General features: G+C 39.0%; 1 protein-coding gene and 1 pseudogene across 1 annotated transcript in view; one reads left to right on the top strand and one right to left on the bottom strand.

The window, feature by feature from the left end:
• Positions 1 to 24,155, top strand: part of TEX9 (testis expressed 9) — a 169,361-nt gene that overhangs the window by 36,242 nt on the left and 108,964 nt on the right. The window lies entirely within an intron of this gene.
• LOC136119736 (U6atac minor spliceosomal RNA) lies at positions 17,507 to 17,548 on the bottom strand (annotated as a pseudogene).

Genomic DNA, 24,155 nt, shown 5'->3' on the forward strand with positions numbered 1-24,155 from the left:
TTGGGAAGCATGCAAATATTCAGTCCATAACAATGCTTAACACTTAACACAGTGGCTATAAACAGTCCTAAAATAGACTAAAGAGGGACCACATTAAAAATACGTGCCATTCAAAAAAAGCCGTAAGACTGAAGTCTGGGAACTACCATGGCAGTTTGTTGGCACATGGATATATATTGATTATTTTATTCACATTGAAAGAGTAAAAGGAAGAGAGAATTCATTTGCAAGAAGATGTAAGAATTCTCATGCTCGAGAAAGACACCTCTGGGTACCACTGTTTTGTGAGGTGAGGTCCCATGTTGTCATCCTGAGTTGTGTTCACCCCAATACTTCAGCATTTCTGAATGTGGCTGGAGGACTCATAGGGTGAGGTTGCTGAAGATCTATTTGCTTGGTGAAAGAACAATGCTTCAGGGTCAGAGTGAAGGAAAAACTCAGAGAAGAGCAAAATGCCTGACCCTCAGTTTGCCATTGTGTTGGCTTTCTTCCATTTCTCCCTCCTCTCTACCCTTCTCTACCCTGTTTTCTCCTCCAGAAAGCTGACCTATATGGAGCACATCAATGGGCTTCCTCACCCTTTAGCTTTTACCTGAAGACAATTATCCAATCCAAGTTTTAAAAGAGATAAGTTAAATGGGTGGAAACTGGTCATATGTCAAAATGGAGCTAGATAACAAAAGCCAGTAAGGCCTGAAATTGAATGAGGTGAAGGCCAAAGGAAGCTGATGTTGAGCAAATACCTTCAGGGTAGGGACTTCCCTGGCAGTCCACTGGTTAAGACTTCGCCTTCCAATGCAGGGGGTGCAGGTTCCATCCCTGGTTGGAGAGCTGAGATCCCACATGCCTCGTGACTTGTGGCCAAAAATCCAAAACAGAAGCAGTATTGTAACAAATTCAATAAAGACTTTAAAAATGGTCCACATCAAAAAAAAAATCTTTTTTTAAAAAAAAAAAAGACCTTCAGAGTAGATGGAGAGATTCCCAAGCCAACGTGCATAAAGCTGTAGCGGTTTTTAATATAGTTTGAGCCTTGATTGGTTTGGGCCTCTAAGAGCTTTTATAGAAGCAAGAGAAGAGCAGATTTAATGCTCTGGGTTCTTAGCAATAAGAATTCAGATAGCAAGAAACTTATCCAAGTATTTAAGTAATCACGGTGTTGCATAAGAACAGAAGACTGCTGCAGTCCAGCCTAAGTCATTATAAAGAAGAATTCAACTACATACTAACTCAAGAAGACAAAGGTCATAGCTGTGAAGGAAGAACAGTGATTTTATTTGGATCTAGATGTTGCATGGCATGACACATACTAAAAGTTACTTTCTCTGGAGTAAAATGCAGGAGATTTTGTATTTCTGGAGTAAAATATATTGGATTTTGAATTTCCAGCAGTATCGTCTAAGCTATTACAAGAGCCATGAAGTAAAGAGGGGGTAGTCATTCTTCAGGGCCATCACAATTGTCAAAATGAAAACAGCTCATATGTTATTAAATAGGAATGCCACTGCTGTGCTAGAGCTGGGGATAATCTAAAAGCCTCATAATTTTGCCCAATAGAGGGACCCATTTTCAGTCAGGCTGTAATCAGGAAGAAATTCTTTCACCTCAGGGGAATGTTATATATAATATGGTGTGTATAACTATGGTAGGGTTACCAAATATTATATGGGCCCACTTGGGCCTTCAGCCTCATACACTCCTCTCTCCGCCACGGGCCATGTTCTGGTACTTTCATAGAGGCATGTGTCCTACCTCTGAATACCAGGAACTTCTTATGTTCTGTAAAGGAGACCAGAAGGACAGGAGTCCTGTAAGAACTTCTGTGCCCAAGACAGGGAAGAGGGCATGAAGGCCAGGACCCTTCCCACTGAGAAGTGGAACTTGGCTTAGTTTTGCATTTGATTTATGTGAAGGGAAAGATGATACAAAAGAGCCAGCTAGAACAAGCCTTGTGGGTATGAGAAGGAAGAGAGAATTCATGCTGCACGTGTGTGTGTGTGTGACTTTTGCTCCATGATGGTCCCATCCACTATGGCAGGTGGTCCAAACAGACTCCTGGAATGCAGCTCATCAGTCTTCTCCAGAAGGAAGAAGAGGAATTGGGAGAAAGAAAGCTTCCCTGAGAGGCTCCCTTACAAGCTATCTAAAGTGCTCAATTGATGTTTTATCTTTTATTTATTTTTTGTCTTAGATGTTATCCTGAATGAGCAGAACGTGCCTCTTCTCCTCAGGAGTTTGTTGCACAGACTTAAGAATGATAAACACAGATGCCTTCCTAGAAATACAGTGCCATTAAACCAGACAGTTGGAAGGAAACTTTGATAACATCTAATGAAATCCACTGCTCTCGTTCATGTCTGGAGATAAGGAACCTCAGGAACCCAGAGAAGTTAAGTGAGTTCCACAAGGGCATCCAGATACTTAATGGTAGGAACAAGTATGGGGTTTACTGTAGCAGAGGTAGAGTTGACTACAACTCAGTATTTTATTACAAGTAAAAGCCATGTAAGCCAATCACACCCTAGCTCACATACTCAGAAGGAATAAACTAAACCACAGGTCAAAAGGAAACAAAGTGTCCTCAAACGGCATTGCAGAACCAGTCTAGTTTCTTACACATAAGGTACCTCTCTTATTTTTATCTCGAATGATATTTTATTAATACTTAACCTGGTGGTGAAGCTGAAAAACTCTCTCTCTCTTGGGAATTACAGAATTACCAAGGGCTTCTGTAATGTGCAACTCACCTAGACAGAAATAAGCTGTGTTAACAGAGTATTTTGTTAACAATGCTGTTTATCTGGTTTTCTCCATGCTGGGTATTGGAATTGTTATTGTAAAACTCAGATAGGGCCCACCTAGCCCAGTTAAGACTTATTTAACTCAGGATTTTGTAAGACTAGTAGTAGATGTGTTGAGAATGACTAAACTCACACACCTGAATGAAAAAACTGTCTTTTAATATTGATATCTCTTTTAATATATATCAGAACTGAAAACATCATAAAGCAATTGTTCTTAACTTTGAGGGAACTTTTTGAGATTCTGATGAAATTTATGGATATATCTTCCAGAAAAATTTTTATACACAAGAAGTTTTAGTTCTAATTCACAGAAGTTCCATAGACCCCAAGGTCCATCCAAGGAGCCCAAGATAAGGCCCTCTGCTGTATCATGAGTTCTGGTATCATCTTTTAGTTGCTCTTTCAGCCATTTTGGCTAAGGGATTAGTCTCTGTTCTGGTCCAATCTGCATGACTTTCCTGCATCTCCTTCCTGCTTCACCACACTTCTTTTTTGGGATGTCATTCTCTAGGTTCAGGAGCCTTAAAATTCTACCCTGAGAACTCGCTTTATGGGTGCATTGTTTTCACTCTAAGAGGTGTAACCAAATTCTGGCTGCCAATTTTACTTTAATGCTAGGAATGACTTTGGTTCCTTTCTTTGACTCTATACGCCTTTCCTTGTCTGTCTAATTTCTAATGGTTCCATATTCCCTCCAGAGCTTAGAGGACAGGGGGAAGGGGGAAGTTTTATGTTGTGTATGTATGCTGTATATAATTAGGGTAGCCGTATAATTTATAATCAAAACTGGTACACTTTGCGAGTAAAAAAGGTGTTATCAATAATTATACCCACACATCCAGCACTGTCCTGACAAACTAGGCCATATGGTCCCACTAACCTAAAACTAAAGTACTGCTTGCTTTCCCTTTGCCCTTGTTGCTTGGGCATATACCTCTCTCAGGGGTCTTGTGAGAAGTAGTGGTTAGAACTTGGAAATGAAGAGGCCTCCAAGGTGAATTCAGTGCTAGAACCCAGTGTAGCCTCTCTAGTATGCATGGGACAAAGCCTAAGCAGCTTTGTGACTCATCAGTGGTTGTTGAAGCTGCTTTGCAATATAGCCGGCCAGATATGGTAACCCCTGGTGTTAATGCTGCAGCTGCACCAGGCTCAGGAACTAACCTGTGTGCTTTCTTAGTTTTCCTACTTCTTGGAAACCCAATCCCACTATATAATTCATGGGTCAGAGTTCCCAGTGGGTGTGAATGATTAGTGGGTGTGAAATGGTCCAATGAGAAGACACCAGGGCTGCAGTAACCAGGCTGGAAGTTGGACATTAGCACTTAAACCCTCCTGTCGCAGGGCACACTCAAAACACAAATGTGGCAAACCAGAGTCAAGGGCAGAGCACAGAATGCTCAAGTAAAGAAGCAACTGCTTTATGCATTCATCTGTCAGTGGACATTTAGGTTGTTTCCATGTCTTGGCTATTGTGAATAATGCTGCTATGAACATAGGGGTACATGTATCTTTTTGAATTACGGTTTTATCTGGATATATGCCCAGGAGTGGGATTGCTGGATCATATGGCAACTCTATTTTTAGTTTTTTGAGGAACCTCCATACTGTTTTCCATAGCAGCTGCATCAATTTACATTCCCACAAACAGTGTAGAGGGTACCTGTTTCTCCACACCCTCCCTAGCATTTACTATTTGTGGACTTTTTGATCATGGCCATTCTGACTGGTGTGAGATGATACCTCATTGTAGTTTTGATTTGCATTTCTCTGATAATTAGCGATGTTAAACATCTTTTCATGTGTCTGTTGTCTATCTGTATGTCTTCTTTGGAGAAATGTCTATTTAGTTCTGCCCATTTTTTGACTGAATTTTTTGTTTTTTTGATATTGAGCTGATGAGCTCTTTGTATATTTTAGAAATTAATCCCGTGCTATTTTTTAATCGAGTTTTTTTTTGATGTTGAGTTGTATGAGCTGTTTATATATGTTGGATATTAACCCCTTATGAGTCATATCATTTGCAAATATCTTCTCCCATTCAGTAGGTTGTCTTTTTGTTTTGTTGATGGTTTCCTTTGCTGTGCAAAAGCTTTTAAGTTTAATGAGGTCCCATTTATTTATTTTTGCTTTTATTTACTTTACTTTAGGACATGGACTCAAAAAAATATTGCTGTGATTTATATCAAAGAGTGTTCTGCCTATGTTTTCCTCTAGGAGTTTTATAGTATCCAGTCTTACGTTTAGGTCTTTAATCCATTTTGAGTTTATTTTTGTATATGGGGCTAGAGAATGTTCTAATTTCATTGTTTTACATGTAGTCCAGTTTTCCCAGCACCACTTATTGAAGAGACTGTCTTTTCTCCATTGTATATTCTTGCCTCCTTTGTCACAGATTAATTGACCATAAGTGCAAGGGTTTATTTCTGGGCTCTTTATCCTGTTCCATTGATCTATGTGTCTGTTTTTGTGCCAGTACCATACTGTTTTTATTACTGTAGCTTTGTAGCATAGACTGAAATCAAGGAGCATGATTCCTCCAGCTCTGTTCTTCTTTCTCAAAATTGTTCTATTTGGGGTCTTTTGTGTTTCCATACAAATTTTAAAATTATTTGTTCTAGTTCTGTGTAAAATGCCTTTGTTACTTTGATAGGGATTGCATTGAATTTGTAGACTGCATTGGGTAGTATGGTCATTTTAACAATAATGATTTTATTAATTTTGTCTTTTAACCTTCCTACTACCTTTCTAAGTGGTTGCTCTAGTGCCTTCACTGTATGTTGGCCTTTACCGATGATATTTTTCCTTTTGTAATTTTCATATTTCTAGTTGTGATCTTTTCTGTTCCACTTAGAGAAGTCCCTTTAACTTTTCTTGGAAAGCCAGTTTAGTGGTGCTGAACTCTTTTAAGTTTTGTTTGTCTGTAAAACTCTTTATCTCTCTTTCAAATCTGAATGATAGCCATGCCATGTAGAGTATTCTTGGTTATAGGTTTTTTCCTTTCATCACTTTGAATATATTGTACCACTCCCTTTTAGCCTGCAAAGTTTCTTTTGAAACGTCAGCTTATAGTTATGTAACTTGTTGCTTTTCTCTTGCTGCTTTTAATAGTTTCTCTTTATCTTTTTTTAAATATAAATTTATTTATTTATTTTTAATTTTTGGCTGCATTGGGTCTTTGTTGCTGCGTGCGGGCTTTTCTAGTTGCGGTGAGTGGGGGCTACTCTTCGATACAGTATGCGGGCTTCTCGTTGCGGTGGCTTCTCTTATTGAGAAGCACGGGTGCGCAGGCTTCAGTAGTTGTGGCACACAGGCTCAGTAGTTGTGGCACACGGGCTTAGTTGCTCTGCGGCATGTGGGATCTTCCCAGACCAGGGCTTGAACCCGCGTCCCCTGCATTGGCAGGTGGATTCTTAACCACTGCTTCACCAGGGAAGTCCCTCTTTATCTTTTTGATATTTTAATTATAATGTATCTTGTTGTAGTCCTCTTTAGGTTCATCTTGTTTGGGACTCTTTGTGATTCTTGAGCCTGGATGTCTGTTTCCTGTCTCAGGTTAGGGAATTTTTCAGCCATTATTCTTCAAATAAGTTCTTGCCTCTTTTTTCTCTCTTCTCCTTCTGGGGCCCCTATAATTCAAATGTTAGTATGCTTGATGTTGTCCCAGAGGTTTCTTAAATGACCCTCATTTTTTAAATTCTTTTTTATTTTTTTCTATTCAATTTGGGTGATTTCCACTACTTCTGTCTTCCAGTTTGCTGATCTGTTCTTCTGTATCATGTATTCTACTGTTGATTCCGTCTGGTGGGTTTTTTGTTGTTGTTGTTTGCTTGTTTTTGCCATATCATGGATCTTAGTTCCCCAACCAGGGATCAAACCTGCGCCCACTGCAGTGGAAGCACAGAGTCCTAACCACAGGACCGCCAGGGAATTCCCTCTAGTGTGTTTTTAAATTTTAGTTATTATATTCTTAAGCTCTGTTTGGTTCTTCTTTATGTTTTCTAATTTTTTGTTAAGATTCTCACTGTGTTCATAGAGGCAGTAATTTGAAAGGAGCCTAGTCAGACCCATCTGCTGATCTTGAAGGGCCTCCTGGTGAGGCAGGAGGCAACTAGGACTCCCACTGGGAATATAGGCACTGGCAGCAGCCATTTTGGAGAGCTCCTTCTATCATGAGGTCACTGGTGCTGGCAAGCGCCATACTGGAATCTTTCTTCTAGTGCATTAGCACCAGGAACTGACCCATCCACCAGTGGACCAGCAGCAGTTCCAAGAACTCCCAGGTCACACAGCCATCTGTGCAGGGACCTAGCCCTTCCCACACCTGGGCTGGCAGCCACCACGTGAGGCAGGACATGACAGCCAATCAGGCTGGGGCCTAGTCCCTCCTATCAGTGCACCCATAGTACTCAGCCCCGCCACAGCCTGGGTAGAGGGCATCCCTAGAGCATATAGCTCTGGTGACCAGAGGCAGGTATGCTGCTGGGCTCCATAGAATGTCTCATAGATAGTTTCTCTGTAAATAGTTGTAATTTGTGTATGTCCATGGGAGTAGGTGGACTCAGGGTCTTCCTACTCCACCATCATGGCCACCAAGCCTTCTCTAGACTGTTGCTTTAACAAGTTTATATCTTTCTGAAGGATACAAAGATACATCTGCCTTTCCATGTGTAGGCATATCATAGGCCATTGACACAGTAGAAATAGTATATGGGAGTATGTAACTTGCTCCATCAAAATTCCCTTATACAGTAGTAAGTAGAACCTTGAGTACTGATATATCTCAACACTTGTGCTAATGGTATAAGAAAGAGGATAGGTGTGGAGGTAGAGGAAGGTAATATATGAACAGAGTCCTGAATGAACTGAGAAAGTGAACCATGTCAAACTCTAAGGAAGAGTGTTCTAGTCAGAGGGAACAACAAGTGCAAAAGAGGTGGACACATGCTTTAGTTTTGAGGATCAGCAAGAATGCCAGTGTGGAGAGAGAGGAGTAGGCAAAAGTTAGGGGAGCAGACAGATCATGTGAAGTCTGATAGGCCTTCATAAGAATGAGTTTTAGTTTAAGTATGGCAGGAAGCCACTGAGAGTAAGCAAGGGAATTATCTGATCTGATTTGCATCTTTAAAAGCTCACCATGGTTGCTATATGGAGAATGAATATTTGGGGGCAAGTATGGAATCAAGAAAGACATTGCAACTGTACAGAAGTGGTGGCAGGGTGGAAGGAGTTTAGTATGGAAGGAGTGAATGAGAGGGAAAACTTTGTTCTGTTTCCTGGCCAGAACCCCATCTCTGGTTCATCATTGCAATAATATTCTTAATATTATTTTAGGATTCCTTATTCTCTTGGGCCTTAAATAGACGTAGTGCATGTAGAAATGCTTCTAGGTAACTTGAATGCTAGTTACAGTTGGAGTCTAAGAATTTTTTTAACGTTTTATTGAAGTATAGTTGATTTACAAGGCTTCAGGTGTATAGCAAAGTTATTCAGTTATATATATATATATATTTTTTTTAATATATATATTCATTTTCACTTTCTTTTCCATTATAGATTATTACAGGATAATGAATATAGTTCCCTGTGCTACACAGTAGGTCCTTGTTGTTTATCTGTTTTACATATGGTAATGTTTAACTGTTAATCCCAAATCCCTTATTTATTCCCCCCCACTTCCCTTTTTCCTTGGGTAACCATAAATTTGTTTTCTATGTCTGTGAGTCTATTTCTGCTTTGTAAATAAATTTCTTTGTATCACTTTTTTAGATTCCACATATAAGTGATATCATATGATATTTGTCTTTTTCTGTCTTACTTACTTCACTTAATATGATCATTTCTAGGTCCATCCATGTTGCTGCAGATGGCACTATTTCATCCTTTTTTATGGCTGAGTAATATTCAATTGTATGGATGTGTATATATATATATATATATATATATATATATATATATATATATACACCACATCTTCTTTATCCATTCAGCTGTTGATGGACATTTAGGTTGCTTCTATGTCTCGGCTATTGTAAATAGTGCTGCTGTGAACATTGAGGTGCATGTATCTTTTAGAATTAGAGTTTTCTTATTTTCCAGATATATGCCCAGGAGTGGGGTTGCTGGCTCATATGGTAACTTTATTTTTATTTTTTTAAGGAAGCTCCATACTGTTCTCCATAGTGGCTTCACCAGTTTACATTCCCACCAAGAGTGTAGGAGTGTTCCCTTCTCTCCACACCCTCTCCAGCATTTATTATTTGTAGACTTTTTGATGATGGCCATTCTGACCTGTGTGAGGTGATACCTCATTGTAGTTCTGATTTGCATTTCTCTAATAATTAGTGATTTTGAGCATCTTTTCATGTGCCTGCTGACTGTCTATATGTCTTCTTTGGAGAAATGTCCATTAGGTCTTCTGATCATTTTTTGATTGGGTTGCTTGTTTTTTTGATATTAAGCTGTATAAGCTGTCTGTATATTTTGGAAATTAATCCCTTGTCAGATGCATCTTTTGCAAATATTTTCTCACAGCCCATAGGTTGTCTTTTCATTTTGTCTATGGTTTACTTTGCTGTACAAAAACTTATAAGTTTAATTAGGTCCCATTTGTTTATTTTTGCTTTTGTTTTCATTACCCTAGGAGACAGATCCCAAAAAAGTATTGCTGCAATTTATGTCAAAGAGTGTTCTGCCTATGTTTTTCTCTAAGAGTTTTATAGTATCCAGTCTTACACTTAGGTCTTTAATTGATTTTGAGTTTATTTTTGTATATGGGGTTAGAGAATATTCTAATTTCATTCTTTTACATGTAGCTGTCCAGTTTTCCCAGCACCACTTATTGAAGAGACTGTCTTTTCTCCATTGTATATTCTTGCCTCCTTTGTCACAGATTAATTGACCATAAGTACGAGGGTTTATTTCTGGGCTCTCTATCCTGTTCCATTGATCTATGTGTCTGTTTTTGTGCTAGTACAACACTGTTTTGATGACTGTAGCTTTGTAGTATAGTCTGAAGTCAGAGAGCATGATTCCTCTAGCTCTGTTCTTCTTTCTCAAGATTGTTCTGGCTATTTGGGGTCTTTTGTGTTTCCAAACAAATTTAAAATTTTTTGGTTCCAGTTCTTTGAAAAATGACATTGGTAATTTGATAGGGATTGCATTGAATTTGTAGATTGCATTGGGTAGTATGGTCATTTTAACAATATTGATTCTTCCAATCCAACAACATGGTTTATTTTTCCATCTGTGTCATCTTTAATTTCTTTCATCAGCATCTTATAGTTGAGTACAGGTCTTTTGGCTCCTTAGGTAGGTTTATTACTATACATTTTAGTCTTTTTGATGAGATGATAAATGGATTGTTGACTGAGTTTTTTTTGTGGATCCAAGACACCTGACTGTATAATTTTCTCTAGCAGTGTTCAGAAGCCCAGGTGTATAATGAAGAAGGAAGATGGTTTAATTAATCTAGAGTCAAGGTTTTGCTAGACATGTCTGGGGGATGCACAAAGGGGCCAAAATAATATTACCACAATTCTAACTAAATGTTAATATGTTAATCCAGTACATAATCATATTACAAGAGAATAGTACATGGTAAAGAGAGGAGGGTATCAAGGTAGGTAAGAGGACAGTAAGAGGAATGGTAAAGAGAGGATGGGAGAAGGAGAGGGAAAAGAAAGAATGTCAAAAGGTACTGTCTAACAAAATAAATTATGAATGGTACCACTTCAGGTTTTTTTAGGAGAGTAATCCTTCCTGGAATTCCTCACATCATGTTACATATCTGTAATTTACTTTATTTTTTTCTTTTTAAGAAATTTTTATTATTTTCAGATTGATCTTTTTAAATCAACATAATAGCATCTCAACTTTCTCTAAAGATACAAGTAAAAGAATTTTTTAAAGTCCCTCCCTACTTCCTGAAAATATTTCTTTTGCTGGGTATTATTTGTGCTGAATGTTCAGATTGGTCCTTCAGTCCCTCTCTTTGAATCGCTAAGTCTTTTCACAATATCAGCATCTTTTCACCATTTACTCATGCTTTTTTTTTTAACTTTTTATTTACATTGGAGTATAGCCGATTAACAATGTTGTGATAGTTCAGGTGCACAGCAAAGGGACTCACCTGTACATATGCATGTATCCATCCTCCCCCAAACTCCCCTCCCATCTAGGCTGCCACATAACATTCAACAGAGTTACCTGTGCTGTACAGTAGGTCCTTGTTGGTTATCCATTTTAAATATAGCAGTGTACATGTCAATCCCCAACTCCCTGACTATCCCTTCCTCCCTTCCTTCCCCCGTGGCAACCATAAGTTCATTCTTTAAATCTGTGAGTCTGTTTCGTTTTGTAAATAGGTTCATTTGTATCGTTTCTTTTTTAGCTTCCTCATATAAGGGATGTCATACGATACTTCTCTTTCTCTGTCTGACTTACTTCACTCAGTATGACAATCTCTAGGTCCATCCATGTTGCTGCAAATGGCACTATTTCATTCTTTTTAGTGGCTGAGTAATATTCCATTGTGTATATATATATATATATATATATATATATATATATATATATATATACCACATCTTCTTTATCAGTTCCTCTGTCAATGGACATTTAGGTTGCTTCCATGTCTTGGCTATTGGAAACAGTGCTGCAATTAACATTGAGGTGCATGTATCCTTTTGGGCCATGTTTTTCTCTGAATATATGCCCAGGAATGGATTTCAGGGTCATATGGTAGCTCTATTTTTAGTTTTTTAAGGAACTTCCATACTGTTCTCCATAGTAGTTGTACTGATCCACATTCCCACCAACAATGTAGGAGGGTTCCCTTTTCTCCACACCCTCTCCAGCATTTATCGTTTGTGGATTTTTTGACGATAGCCATTTTGACTGGTGTGAGGTGATATCTCACTGTAGTTTTTTATTGGGGGAGGGTGGTTCACGGGCCTCTCACTGTTGTGGCCTCTCCCGTTGCGGAGCACAGGCTCCGGATGTGCAGGCTCAGCGGCCATGGCTCATGGGCCTAGCCGCTCCATGGCATGTGGGATCTTCCCGGACCGGGGCACGAACCCATGTCCCCTGCATCGGCAGGCGGACTCTCAACCACTGCGCCACTAGGGAAGCCCTCACTGTAGTTTTGATTTGCATTTCTCTAATAATTGGTGAGGTTGAACATCTTTTCATGTGCTTCTTGGCCATCTGTATGTCCTCTTTGGAGAAATGTGTATTTAGGTCTTCTGCCCATTTTTGGATTGGGTTGTTTGTTTTGATGATATTAAGCCTCATGAGCTGTTTGTAAATTCTGGAGACCAATCCCTTGTTGGTCACATCATTTGCAAATAGTTTCTCCCAGTCTGTGGGTTGTCTTTTAGTTTTGTTTATGGTTTCCTTTGCTGTGCAAAAGCTTTTGAGTTTAATTAGGTCCCAGTTGTTTATTTTTATTTTTATTTCCATTATTCTGGGAGACAGAGTGAAAAAAAGATTGCTGTGATTTATGTCACAGAGTGTTCTGCCTATGTTTTACTCTAGGAGTTTTATAGTGTCCAGTCTCACATTTAGGTCTTTAATCCATTTTGAGCTTATTTTTATGTATGGTGTTAAAGAATGATCTAATTTCATTTTTTTACATGTAACTGTCCAGTTTTCCCAGCAACATCTGTTGAAGAGACTGTATTTCCACCATTGTGTAGTCTTGCCTCCTTTGTCATAGATTAATTGGCCATAGGTGCATGGGTTTATTTCTCGGCTTTCTATCCTGTTACATTGATCTATATTTCTGTTTTTGTGCCATTACCATACTGTTCTGATGACTACAGCTTTGTAGTATAGTCTGAAGTCAGGGAGCCTGACTCCTCCAGGTCTGTTTTTCTTTCTCAAGATTGCTTTGGGTATTCAGGGTCTTTTGTTTCTCCATACAAATTTTAAGACTTTTTTTGTTCTACTGTGAAAAATGCCATTGGTATTTTGATAGGGATTGCATTGAATCTGTAGATTGCCTTGGGTAGTGTAGTAATTTTGACAATATTGATTCTTCCAATCCATTAACATGGTATGTATTTCCATCTGTTAGTGTCTTCTTTGATTTCTTTCTCCAGCATCTTATACTTCTTGGAGTGCAGGTCTCTTGTCTCTTTAGATAGGTTTATTCCTAGGTATTTTATTCTTTCTGATGCAGTGGTAAATGAGATTGCTTCTTGAATTTATTTCTGATCTTTTTTTTTTTTTTTTTTTTTTTTTTTTTTGTGGTATGCGGGCCTCTCACTGTTGTGGCCTCTCCCGTTGCAGAGCACAGGCTCCGGATGCACATGCTCAGTGGCCATGGCTCACGGGCCCAGCCGCTCCACAGCATGTGGGATCTTCCCAGACCGGGGCACGAACCCGTGTCCCCTGCATCGGCAGGCGGACTCTCAACCACTGCACCACCAGGGAAGCCCCAAACTGACCACTTCTTGATGGTCTCTGGCTTACATATTTCAAATGCTGGAAAATTGTATGAAACTAGACCTATTTCATGGTCTGACTAAAGTCAGTGTCAATAATGTCAATTTTTAAATTAACATTTTTGGATCCACATTTTATGATTTATCCAGACTCCTAAATCTTTTTCCACTTCTATGTTTTGTGAATGTGTATTTACCATTTGTACAAAGTGCTACAGTGATCCTTTATCTCACATTTGAAGGTCTAGGAATGAATATATGGTCCCAAATAATCCAGTACTCCTAGTATCATTAGTAAGAAAGCATAAATGATTCCCAGATATCCACATAGTTTGATTAATTAGGCTCAGAATTAGAGACTCTCCAAGTTGAGAGGGATGTTAAAGATCCTTCCAGCCAACTGCCCCTGTCAAGAGTCAGCCAGGTTCTGCTCACAGTCTGGCACTTGTCACTGACAAAAATGCTCTTTTTCCAGAGACAGTTTATTCCAGTTTGAAGCCGTTTTAACTGCCAGACAGTTCTTACTTAAATAGAAATTCTTCTCCTTGTGACTTCCACTAGGCTCTTTTTCTGTGGTTTCTTTAGTATCATGATGAATACATCAATTTTTCTTTTACTTATTAGCCCTTTAAATATTTGAAAGTAGTTTTCATGCCCCCATCACAGCTTTAAAAGAAAACACTTATAGACAAATATCTTTATTGAACACAGAAAGAACTCTGTGTTCTTTAACTTTCCTTCTGTTTATGTATTTTTACATCTGACTTATAAAACATTGTATATAAAATGTTTTTTAAACTTTTATTAAATTTTTACATAAATCATCTGAGCTTTAGTAGAAGTATTTGAAAATTACAGACAGATATCTTCGTATGAGTATGCCCAGAAACAGATGAAACGAGGATTTGAGTATAAGCCAATTATTTCGGAAATGCAGAGTACTTATGGGAATGGAGGAGTAATATAAAGAAGAGAATCCAGCCAGTGAAGGGTGTGTTATTAAGCCAGATATGACAGTGAGCTACTAAAGAGAAATCTCATGGAGAAATCCTGAGAAATGCTGTAAAAAAATGCCTCAGAATGGGCTCACCTCAAGGGTGAGCTACTACCTCAGCATTTTCAGCCTGCTGCCAGACAAGCTGTCTTCCGCAGTTCTGGAATAAAAAGCTGTCAGACACAGAGGAAGCATTAGAAGTTGGCTGCAGTACTACATGGGACACTGGCAGCATCTGTGATAATAATCAGAATAATTATAACTATAATTATTAATGAATAAAATTTTGATGTAATTATATTCAGAATTTTTCTATATATATTTATATGACTATAAATTATCATAAATAAGGTAATTCTGGACTTGCGTGGTGGCACAGTGGTTAAGAATACACCTGCCAGTGCAGGGGACACGGGAAAGATCCCTGGTCTGGGAAGGTCCCACATGCCACAGAGCAACTTAAACCTGTGTGCCACAACTACTGAGCCTGCACTCTAGAGCCTCAAGCCACAACTACTGAAGCCCACGTGCCCTAGAGCCCACGCACCCCAACCACTGAGCCCATGCACCACAACTACTGAAGCCTGCACGCTCTAGGGCCCATGTGCCGCAACTACTGAGCCCGTGTGCTGCAACTACTGAAGCCTGTGCGCCTAGAGCCTGTGCTCTGCAACAAGAGAAGCCACCGCGGCGAGAAGCCCGCGCACTGCAACGAAGAGTAGTCCCCACTCGCCTCAGCTAGAGAAAGCCCACAAACAGCAACGAAGACCCAACGCAGACAAAAAAATAATAATAAGGTATTCTACAATATTAACTTGCAGCCTGCTTTGACACTTAGTAATACCATACATCACATCTTTCTATGTCAATAAATATAAATCTACTCATATCATCACTAATTATGATATACTATACCATGACTTATTAAACTAATTCTCTAGTTGGACACTTAGATTGGCTCCAGGTTTTTGCTGTTCTTCAGGGAGATGCTTTATTTCAGTCTCATTTGAACATTGAATTTATACTTGGTTCAGTTGCCGCTCAACTATATGTTTATTATGATAATGTGCTTAAAAGATATAAACAGCGTGGGAAAGAACGCTGTGTATTCAAACGCCAGTGATGCATACTTGCTTTGCAGTTTAGGAATATTACTTAATTCAGATAAGTTTGAATTCAAAACACTGTATTATGTCTTGTGATTATATCACAAGATACAGCCATTTAGGTTACAGAGATTCAACTTCATGTGTTTCACTTAACACCACTACCACAACTTAGGATCCATTTCTTTATATTTATGAAGATTAATTTGGATTTGAGCTGAGTACTGCCAGTTCAGAGCCATCATGGCTTCTCGTGTGTGGTTGTATAGTTGGAGTACTTTCTTTTCTCCTCAGAACCCTTGTTGTCTGTTAGTTTATAGCAGTGCTAAATTATGCATCATATCCTCATGATCTCAACTTGTTCAGTGGGTATGATATTAAGTTAGGTTTTCTGAGAAACAGATTGAGATGGAGATGTGCATGTGGGAGGTTTATAGGAGTGTAGTCTCAGAAACATTCTGAGAAACATAACTTAATCTGGAGACAGACTCTTTTTTTTTTCCTGGAGAAATTTACAACAGGGTTAGTAGGAAAAATTCCAAATCCTGACATTGCACTTGATCTTGAAACTCATCATGTCTCTCCTTTTCCACAGATCCTATATCTCCTTAACATTTAACTAGCCCCTTCTGCTGGGCTAGGTGGCTTGTCTGGTGAGGCTATCCAGACTCCCTTCTTTGAGGGATCTAAGTCCTGAGTTACCGTGTCTGCCTTAGGTTGTGGACCCTTAGGCTTTGTCCATTTGCTATGAAAATTGCCTAGGGAAGTTATCAAGGGGCATTCCAGTGGACCAGCTAAGTGCAGAATAGGCTTCCTTCCCCTGCATCGTGTAACACAATGCTACCTCATCCAAGTCAGTTACCCCGCCAGTACAGGGACTCTTTTCCTTGACAGTCAGCCTCTTGGCACAAGGAATCTAAAATGAGCAGGCAGTAGCCTCATAGTAAAGTTTAATGACTCTTACTATTGTGTTCCTATTTGGAAGCATTTCCCTTATGCAAACTAGAACCTCTAGGCCTGCAGAGCATGAAGTTGCAGTGACAGAAATCACTTGGGGCGCTAGTAGAGAAAGCTACTCCTACTTCCACAACCTGGGTTCCCCTGTTTGGAAAATATCCCCATACAATGGCTACTGATTTGTGTGAACCCTATCCTGAAGAATCATGCCCATGCATACATGATGCTGTGCTTTCATAAGTCTGTTCTACTTCTCTATCAGGCCTGCAGGTTTGGAGGGATACAGTATGTGATAGGACCAGTGACTCTCATGGTTCTGGGTCCACCACCACATCTCTTTTGTAAAAATGCTCACTTCATCTGAGACAGTGATCCTTTGTATAGTGGTGTTGTCTGAGGCACTTTGGGCAGGAAAATTAAACCCATTCCTGAAATAGATCTCAATATTAATTTGGAGGGGATGTCTCAGCAAGCCCCAGACCTTAAAAACTTCACTCACATGGGTAGGCCTGAATTTTCATAGGGTTTGTGTCCTATACTCTGGAGTGCATGTGTTTTATCAAGGTATACAGAGTACTTGCCAGTTTCTTAGGCAGTAAGTTCAACTAACATGAAATCTCTGATGTCATAGAACAGTGTGGTGTTCCATGGGAAGTCCAGATGGTCCAGGTATCTTCCACTATGTTTTTGTTTTTCTTTTTTTTTGCGGTATGCGGGCCTCTCACTGTTGTGGCCTCTCCCGCTGCGGAGCACAGGCTCCGGACACACAGGCCCAGCAGCCATGGCTCATGGGCCCAGCCACTCTGCAGCATGTGGGATCCTCCTGGACTGGGGCAGGAACCCGTGTCCCCCGCATCGGCAGGCGGACTCTCAACCACTGTGCCACCAGGGAAGCCCTCCACTATGTTTTAATGGAGTATAGGAGAGTTAACCCTGGAGCAAGACCATTAATGTATACTATTGTCCATTCCACGTAAAAGCAAAATGCTTAATCTCTTCCTGCTTCTAGGTATTGAAAACACATATTTCAGATTAATAGCCACATACCACTTATTAAGGGCTGTGGTAGTCTACTATAACAATGATATCACATCCATTACAGTAGCTACAATTAGGATTACTGCTTGGTTAAATTCGAGATATTATCCTCCTTTTATTTTAGAGGCCAGACAGGGTAGTTACAGATGAATATAATGGATACCTTCAAGGGGAGTGCTAACCTTCTCTCCTTTCATACAACACTACCCACTGGCATTTTTCACAGAACTAGAACAAAAAATTTCACAATCTGTATGGAAACACAAAAGACCCTGAATAGCGGAAGCAATCTTGAGAAAGAAAAACAGAGCTGGAGGAATCAGGCTCCCTGACTTCAGACTATACTACAAAGCTACACTAATCAAGACAGTATGGTACTGGCACAAGAACAGAAATATAGATCAATGGAACAGGATAGAAAGCCCAGAGATAAACCACACACATATGGTCACCTTATCTTTGATAAAGGAGGCAAGAATATACAGTGGAGAAAAGACAGCCTCTTCAATAAGTGGTGCTGGGAAAACTGGACAGCTACATGTAAAAGAATGAAATTAGAACACTCCCTAACACCATACACAAAAATAAACTGAAAATGGATTAAAGACCTAAATGTAAGGCCAGACACCATCAAACTCTTAGAGGATAATATAGACAGAACACTCTATGACATAAATCACAGCAAGATCCTTTTTGACCCACCTCCTAGAGAAATGGAAATAAAAACAAAAGTAAGCAAATGGGACCTAATGAAACCTAAAAGCTTTTGCACAGCAAAGGAAACCATAAACAAGACAAAAAGACAACCCTCAGAATGGGAGAAAATATTTGCAAATGAAGCAACTGACAAAGGATTAATCTCCAAAACACACAAGCAACACATTCAGCTCAATATCAAGAAAACAAACAACCCAATCCAAAACTGGGCAGAAGACCTAAATAGACATTTCTCCAAAGAAGATATACAGATTGCCAACAAACATATTAAAGAATGCTCAACATCATTAATCATTAGAGAAATGCAAACCAAAACTACAATGAGATATCATCTCACACTGGTCAGAATGGTCATCATCAAAAAATCTACAAACAATAAATGCTGGAGAGGGTGTGGAGAAAAGGGAACCCTCTTGCACTGTTGGTGGGAATGTAAATTGATACAGCCACTATGGAGAACAGTATGGAGGTTCCTTAAAAAACTAAAAATAGAAGTACCATGTGACCCAGCAATCCCACTACTGGTCATATACCCTGAGAAAACTATAATTCAAAAAGAGTCATGTACCAAAATGTTCATTGCAGCTCTATTTACAATAGCCAGGACATGGAAGCAAACTAAGTGTCCATCAACAGATGAATGGATAAAAATGATGTGGCATATACATACAATGGAATATTACTCAGCCATAAAAAGGAACAAAACTGAGTTATTTGTAGTGAGGTGGTTGGACCTAGAGACTGTCATACAGAGTGAAGTAAGTCAGAAAGAGAAAAACAAATACTGTATGCTAACACATAAATATGGAATCTAAAAAGAAAAGAAAAGAAAAGAAAATGGTCAGAAGAACCTAGGGGCAAGATGGGCATAAAGATGCAGACCTACTAGAGAATGGACTTGAGGATATGGGGAGAGGGAAGGGTAATCTGGGACAAAGTGAGAGAGTGGCATGGACATATATACACTACCAAACATAAAATAGCTAGTGGGAAGCAGCCGCATAGCACAGGGAGATTAGCTCTGTGCTTTGTGACCACCTAGAGGGGTGGGATAGGGAGAGTGGGAAGGAGGGAGATGCAAGAGGGAAGAGATATGGGGACATATGTATATGTGTAACTGATTGACTTTGTTATAAAGCAGAAACTGACACACCATTGTAAAGCAATTATACTCTAATAAAGATGTTTAAAACAAACAAAACAAAACAAAAAAAATGGGTACCTTCAAACCTTCATCATTTATGTCTTTGAGGATGGTACTAATCTCTGCTGTTCCCACTAGAGCAGTATTGTTTTTGATTTTACAGTCTTCCAAGGATGGGGAGGGCAATATCAGGGGTTTCCACTTGGCCTTTTCTATTATAATGATTTTTGTTTCATAGGTCAGGAAACCAATGTGAGGGTTCTGCCAGTTGCTGAGAATGTCCACTCCAATTATGTATTTAGATACCAGGGAAATGACCCTTAGATCATTTTATATTTATTTTTATTCTTGGAACCAATGGAGGCACTATGAGATGGACTTAGGCCAAGATTCCATTTTTTATCTGACTTCCTTACTCTAACAGAATTCTATTCCTTAGTCTAACAGAGGTGTTATGATAACATTTTGGGCCATGGGGTATTCAACTCTGTTCATTCAGACCTTATATCCAACATCCCTCAGAAACTTGTATGTATTCCCTTTCCTCAGTTTATAATTACCTGAGAAAAGTCTGTGGGGGAGGACTGGGGAATCACTGTGGTACACATTTGCTGTTGTATTGCAGTGTCCTTCTTCAAGGGATCTGGCCTCCCTAATTGATGGGTTCTGAGTCTGAGAACTGTCTTAGATCTGGAAACTAGGCAAAGGATTTTTTCTTCCTACTGGGGCAGCTAGCTGACCCCAATCTTTTGCTGATCCAGTAATATATGTCCCTGATTGATTGTTTATAGTGAGTAATACTTTGTTGGATACCTATCTAGCTCCTGGATACATCATGTTCTATAAATTACTGTGGATTGGGCTTCCCTAGTTGCCTTGCTACCCAAGAGAATAATTACACCCACCTTGCTTCTGACAGGTGCCGCCACCTGGCCTCTACTATTCCAGGATTATACCATCACCATTAGGGAGGCTAGTTGTGTTACAAAATTTCTTACTGTCAGCCTCTTACAGAGAACAGGCACTACTGAGCATCTCCCTGCTGCTGCAGCCCATCCTCACCATTGCATTTTGTATTGCTGTGGTAAATAGCATGTCTTCAGGGCCATACCAGGCAATATAATTAGCTGTTGAATTTTCCACTTCATTTAACATAGGCCATTGCTTTTTCAAAGCTTCTAAGAACCATCCCAGAAACTTACTAGAACTGGATGTCAAGATCCTTGCCAGGGTGTTAATTCCAATGTTAGAGGAGAGTGCCTCTATATCAGCAGACTCTTCTTCAGTCTGCTTTATATTCTGTTCCCTGTGATTCAACATCCTCAGGATCTACTTCCATGTATATGGTCCCGGGTTTTGGTCACTGCATGTTATTGAGATGCTACAGCTCATTTGTTGCTCATTTCTCTTCTGCCTTAGCAAACCCGACACTCCCGAATTATGTTGAGATTTTACTCTAGTTATTGATCTAGTTACTCTAGTTATTGATATAAGTTGGAGGCAGATCCCAAGAAGGGTAAGCATTGTTTTGTAAGTCACCTATTTGAAACATCTGCATATTCTTCAAGCAGAGCAGTGCTCATCTTCTAACAAGAATGAATGGGGCATATCTGTAGGCTCAGAGGGTTCAGATATACCAGGGGTTCAAAGTTCTGAGCTGGATCTACCCAGAATCCTTAACTCAAGTCTCAGGGTCTCATTCTTTCCATATCAGGGCCCTGATTTTGGCATAGGAAACTTTCTAGGGTTGAAAATGCAATATTTTCTGAAATTCTGCTATGCTTAAGATGAGGTCCTCAGCCAATGATGACTTCTTTAAGTGCTACCTAATAGGCTCTTTCGTATTCACACTTTGCTTTGAATTGATGAGTAGTCATCTTTAACCTATCGTTTTCTTTTTTCACTTCAAAACATTGATGGTGTTCAGCAACAACTAGGCAATTCCACAATCCTTGTAATTACTACTTCTCCCATACCTCTCAAATGCCAGAGATATTGAACAAGCCAGTGCATCTTCTTCCAGATCAGATCCCAATTAGCCACAATTGGGAAGCCTTAATGATTTTACTGCTTCAGGATACCAGGACTACCAAGACTCTACCTACCCACAGGGGTGAGGTCCTCATTGGCAGCTGGCCAGCAAGTGATTCAGCTCGTGAATACCATCCTTAGAGTCTGCTTCCTAGCCCATTCCTAACACATTCTGAGGCTCTGTAGGAGCAGAAGCTGAGACAAGGATTCAGATGCAGGGGATTTATTGAGGGAGTGTACTTCCAGAAGAAACTTAAAAGAGATAGAAGGGCAGTGCTCTGGTGTATTTAAAATGGTTTCTTTTCCTCTCCCCCTGAAGAAAGACCAAGGGGATTTCTCTCCACTATATACTGTGGGAATCTGGTCGGACTCCTAGAGGTAAATCTCACAGTATGTGGGTACCCTCCATGACTGAATTTCTTTGGAGTTTTTAACTCTCAGAGTTGTCTGTACTGAGCCTCCAGCAATTTGTCAATTACTGTTTTGTTTTTCCTACCCAGGCACTGGTTCCTCTGGCATTTGCAATTGTGAATCTCTGCTCTGCTATGTACATAAAAATACAAATGATGAAGCATTTTTACTGAGTCGGGGCAGAGATTTCAGCATTTTCTAAAGAAAACTTACACCTAAAATTGTGCTCTTCCGTGGCTATTTGGGATAATCATGTGGAAAATCATTATAAATGATGCATGTTTAATCAAGGGGCTGCCAGAATCCCGTGTCTTTTAGGTTACCTTGGAGGAAACCTGAACCCATTCTGAAAACCAACCAGCGATCAGTACTAAAATAGCATAAAAGTCCTGTGGAAACGTTTTGAACAACTGTCATGAGTACAAAACAATCTAAAAGATTTGAATTTCAACACAATCATTGTTTATAAATGTGTATTTTAAATCATATGTTAATAAAGAACAGTTTCTTCTAACATCAAAAAAGAGTAGACCATTTAATTTTGACTCTTTAATGGAATTTAAAAAATAGAAGAAATATAGCTCAGTTTTACAAATTTAGCCTTTAGGACATTGAATAGATTAGATTTCTATGGATACGGTAACATAGAAGTTCATGGCAAAGTTTTCAAATGTAATAAAATCTGTTGGATTTTTCTATAATAAATATGAGTTTAAAAAAAAAGAGGGATAGAAGGAAGCAGGATAGGGAAGGGGAAAGAGCAGGCAATGATGAGGTCGCAGGTTAAGTCTGACTTAAGAATGGGGCTGGGTCCTCTGGAATATAAATCACACTGACAGTTTTCCCAGCTTGAGGCAAGAGAGCCAGGCTTTTAGACTTTTCGGTCTGTCATTTACTAACACCCCAGCCACTAACCTGTGCACCTGGAATGCTGCTTTTGTACTTTGAGCAATAAGTAGAAATTTGGAAAAAAAATTTTTTAAGTGGCCTCATGCTGTTTACTTTCTTCCAAGATTTCCTGGTTAATTTTATTGGGGAGTAATAACAAAAACCAAAAGTGTGGAGTCCCTTAAATGTTCCCATCGCTTAAGCTGTGATATTTGAGCAGGAAAATAACAATAAAAATTATTATTATTTTAAGAATTGATGTAAAATGTGAGTCTGTGAAAGGAAGTGAGAATATGCAAAAGAAAAATTAATATAAAGTATTTAAAAAGATAATTATAAAAATGTTCACTTTAATAGGAAATCTTTAATGTTAATTCTAGGTACACGGGAGAGTTACTGATAGGCAAAAATGCTGATAATTTTAGAGGCAGAGGTGGAAAAGATAGTTCTTTTTTTAAAAAGTTATGAGTTCATGTTGATCTTCCCAATTTATCATATATGCCGATACCCAACTTTTTTTTATCAACTATGTTTTTTTTGGCAAGTGAGGTTTTCTATTACACTGACATAGATTTAATTCCATGCCAAGCCCTGTGCTGAAGCCCAGAGTCTAGAATTTTAAAAGTTTAAACATGAACTTTCAACTCAGTACTAAAATACCACTCCTTCCCATTTTCTTGGTGCTATTATTGGTGGTAACTACTCTTGTGACCCCGTAAGAATAATAGCTAATAATATGCAAGGAACTCTTCTAACACTTCATATTATTGCTGTCACATTTTACATTAACCTTATGAAATAGGAAGTATTGTTATCCTCATTTTTCAGTTTAGAAAACTAAGGCTCAGAGAGGTTAAGTGTAATTGTCACATAGCTAGTAAACAAATGAGCCACATGTCCACCTCTGCTCATTTTAGAAAATGAATTTCATGGTAGCTGGTTTTAAAAACTAAAAATGTTAAGAATAATTTTCTCTTCTGTGGTTGTCTGTTTTACTTGAGACAACAATCTTCCATCTACCCATCTGTGGTCAAGGAAGGAAGTAGGGGCAAATATTATGGTTCAGAACATTCAGTATTTTATTAAACAGAAAGAAAAGAGAAGCTCTGTGTGCTGGAGAAAAGTTGGTGTTGCGGTTAGGGGTGGCAGAAATAAACACACCTAAACACTGGTCCAGTGCAATGAGTTCCTAAAGAGATAGTAAATTACTTTTTAAAAAGCCTCTGTATAAGAAAAATAAGCAAGAGTTTACATTGGACTGAAATACTCTGCTCAGGGACAAATGTGGCTTTCTTAAGGATTTGGGGGTATGTCATAGTTAAATAATTCAGAAACAATTAAATATAATTATTTCACCTGGTTATGTAAGGAACTGACAAATGTGTTCTGTTTTCCCATCCTTTAATATTCCTTTCCAGTGACAGGCTAATCACCTCTGTTTCCTTCTTCATCTGTCTAATTTCCTCCTTCAAGCAGAATGTGTAGCAGTATGCAGTTCTAAGGAGCAGAAGTGAGAAAACATCTCCTTTCTTTTTAAGAGTTTTTAAAAGTTTTTTTTAAAGAAAAATTTTTTCTTTATTCCTCTATTCAACTCAGTGGTGCAAAAAGGGATACAAATAC

Source organism: Phocoena phocoena, chromosome 2 (genome assembly GCF_963924675.1).
Source record: "Phocoena phocoena chromosome 2, mPhoPho1.1, whole genome shotgun sequence".
Taxonomy (NCBI): domain Eukaryota; kingdom Metazoa; phylum Chordata; class Mammalia; order Artiodactyla; family Phocoenidae; genus Phocoena; species Phocoena phocoena.